Source organism: Pongo pygmaeus, chromosome 19 (genome assembly GCF_028885625.2).
Source record: "Pongo pygmaeus isolate AG05252 chromosome 19, NHGRI_mPonPyg2-v2.0_pri, whole genome shotgun sequence".
Classification (NCBI taxonomy): Eukaryota; Metazoa; Chordata; class Mammalia; order Primates; family Hominidae; genus Pongo; species Pongo pygmaeus.
Window position 1 is genome coordinate 72,655,001 of NC_072392.2, and position 2,928 is coordinate 72,657,928.

The 2,928-nt window shown below is 50.4% G+C and overlaps 1 protein-coding gene across 37 annotated transcripts in view; it reads left to right on the plus strand.

Moving 5' to 3' along the window:
- The window catches only part of CDK12 (cyclin dependent kinase 12), a 106,194-nt gene extending 103,996 nt beyond the window's left edge, over positions 1–2,198 (plus strand). For all 37 annotated transcript variants that reach the window (XM_063656851.1, XM_054457241.2, XM_063656854.1 and 34 more), the window contains one exon: positions 1,431–2,198. The gene's annotated coding sequence lies outside the window, so the exon portion shown is untranslated. The remainder of the gene's footprint in view (positions 1–1,430) is intronic.
- The last annotated feature ends 730 nt before the right edge of the window (positions 2,199–2,928 follow it).

The window sequence follows — 2,928 nt, forward strand, 5'->3', positions numbered from 1 at the left end:
TGTGATCCGCCCACCTCGGCCTCCCAAAGTGCTGGGATTACAGGTGTGAACCACCGCAGCTGGCCTGTTTGTTTGCTTGTTTGTTTTAAAAAAACGGAGTTTCGCTCTTCTTGCCTAGGCTGGAGTACAATGGCATGATCCCAGCTCACTGCAACTTTTGCCTCCCAGGTTCAAGTGATTCTCCTGCCTCAGCCTCCCAAGTAGCTGGGATTACAGGCATGCGCCACCACGCCCAGCTAATTTTTGTATTTTTAGTAGAGACGAGGTTTCATCATGTTGGTCATGCTGGTCTCAAACTCCTGACCTCAGGTGATCCACCCGCCTCAGCCTCCCAAAATGCTGGGATTACAGGCATGAGCCACAGCGCCCAGCTTCCCTCTCATATTTCTATCTGTAAGCAGCCTGTTGGATCTCCAGTTTCCTAGTGTCTGGATGTTGGTATCCAGGAGAGGGGGCTGTGCTGACGTGTGTCCCCCAAGGTCTGGGTACCTCCCAGTTTTTCAGTCACTAGGAAGGAGTTCTTCTGAGCTCTCCACTAGAAAACCCCACACCTGACCTGGCAGTGGGGGCTGTACAATAACCAAAAAATGAGCAAGGAAGATCTACAGTAGCCTAGGCCTGTATGTAGAGTCAGGAGACTTGGGTTTAGTCACTTCTCCTTACTCTCCTGTGATCCCAGGTTATTATCCACTTGATCTTTTAAAGCCCTTGTTGCTTCATCTGTAGGCCAGGAATAATAATAAAGTTTACCTTACTGGACTTTAGCAGGATCAGTTAAAGTAATATGTGAAAGAAAATATGCTGCAAACTGTCACATTTAACTAAAATATTATTTTAAGGTCTGAAAAAGGTCTGATTGCTAGGGAGAGGGAGGCATCATGAATCCAGCCCAGCCCTGGGCTTAGGAGTGTCCCTTTCCACAGCTCTCACGGCCTCTGGTCTTCCATTAGTTTGTTGGCAAGAGGGGTATGACTCTGTTCTCTGGTCATTGGGGCAAGGAGCTATAAAAATCAAAATCAAACACGAAGCGGTCTAGGGAGAGTCGTGCAGTGTTGTCCCTATCATTTTTCTCACCTCAGACCCAACCTCTGGCCTCTAGTTTTCAGCTGCCAAGACAGCAGCCCTACCGACACCCCACCCTGACCCTCTGCCCCTTTCGGCAGTCAGCACCTTTGCTGCCATCGTGCTAGCTCACAGACTGTACAGTTTCACCCGCCATACCCCCCTTCTCTGCACCTCTTCCAACCCGAGCCTTCTGTGGCAGACAGATGGGGTGTCTGCGATGGAAAAAGCTCTGGGCTCTACGCCGTCTTGGGTGGGCAGCCCCCCTCCCCAACTCCCCATTACTCCCTCTCCCCACCTAAGACACTCAGATTCACCCCAGGCAGCACTAGAAGGGGCTGAGAATTCCAACTCTCTTCTCTTCTCAGGCTCAGCTCCAGAAGCCGACCCAGAATGGCATCCTTCTCCGAGACCCAGACCCCCGCCCCTCTTCATGGAAGACCAACACAAAGGAGGAAGTAGGTTAGGGAATGGTAAGGCTCCATGTGATGGGGCTAATGTGGAGAGGCCTGGGGCCTTTCCCTGAGGACTGGATGGCTGGAGTTTGGGAGCCTGAGTTGACAGAGGAGGCTAAGCCCGGGCAGCTACTTTGTTCCAGAAATCTAAGGTCCCTGGAGGGAGGCTCAGCTTTGGGAGGGGGAAGGGAGCTAACATTGCAGAGCACCAACTGTGAGCCAGGTGCAATGGCAGAGCCTTTCCATACCTGTACTCACAACTAGCGGGTGAGGAGTCAGGGCAAATATGTGTCTCATAGCTCCCCATATCTCGGCAGTCGACCACCTCCTCCTTTGATTCTCTGATGTCACTGCCAGTTCTCCTCCTATTGCACTGACTTGTCTTTCTCTGTGTCCTTTGCAAACTCATTCTCAACTCCTTAGATTCAGTCAAGTCCCCCAGTTACACACTTCCATGGTACTATATATCGTTCCTTCAGAGCACTTAACACAGTTATTTCCTATGTATTTGTCCAGTCATTTGAATAATGATCCTAGTTTCATTGGATGGAAAGTTCCACAAGGTCAGTGACCATTTCTATCTGTGTTCACCAATGTGTTCCCAGTGCCCAGAAACAATGCCTAGCATAAAGCAGCTGTTTTGTAAATACTTGTTCAATGAATGAATAAATGACAAAAGAACATCTCTCTGGCCTAAACTCCCTTCTTAGCCACTCCCTCACCCTGAGCTCACCCACCCCAATGTGTGGACCAGGGAACAAAGTACCTGGGAGGTCAGGCCACCTTGTTCTCCCTCACCAGGACAGGACCAGTCCTAGTTTCAGGGTATGGGGCCATTGCTGTGCCAGAGCCTGGTCCTGCCTGTCTGCTCTTCAGCTTTTCCAGGGACTGAGAGAATTCAAAGTCTCAACAGTTTTTCCCCACATAGAGGCCTGAAATCATTCATGTGAGCTGGAAAGGGAGGGGAGTTCCATCAGAGGAAGGTGCTCTGAAGAAAATCCCTCTTATTTGCCTTGCCGAGACTGCAGAGACCATCTGTTGCCACCCCTCTGTTTGCTTCTGTCCTATTACCCTGGACTTCAGGGAAAGAGACGGTTAAACCAAGTAGGAGGGATAGGCAGTTTACCAGATGCAGGACCGGCTGCTTGCTCCTGAAAATGTCTAGGGAGCTAGGTGATGAGCTTTGGCCAGGTGATTGGAGCAGAGGAACACAGAATCCAGGAACAGCCAGTCCTTTGGGGCTGTACTCCCTAGACCCTGGGAGGCAGGGCGTAGATAAAATGACCTCTATGAAGTGTCCAGCCTCCAGCCCAGGGCTTTATCTGACTCCTTTGCTGCCCTTGCCATCTGACCTCAAACAGTGTTCCCAAATCTGTTAAGAGTTAAAGTTAGGCCAAGTGTGGTAGCTCCT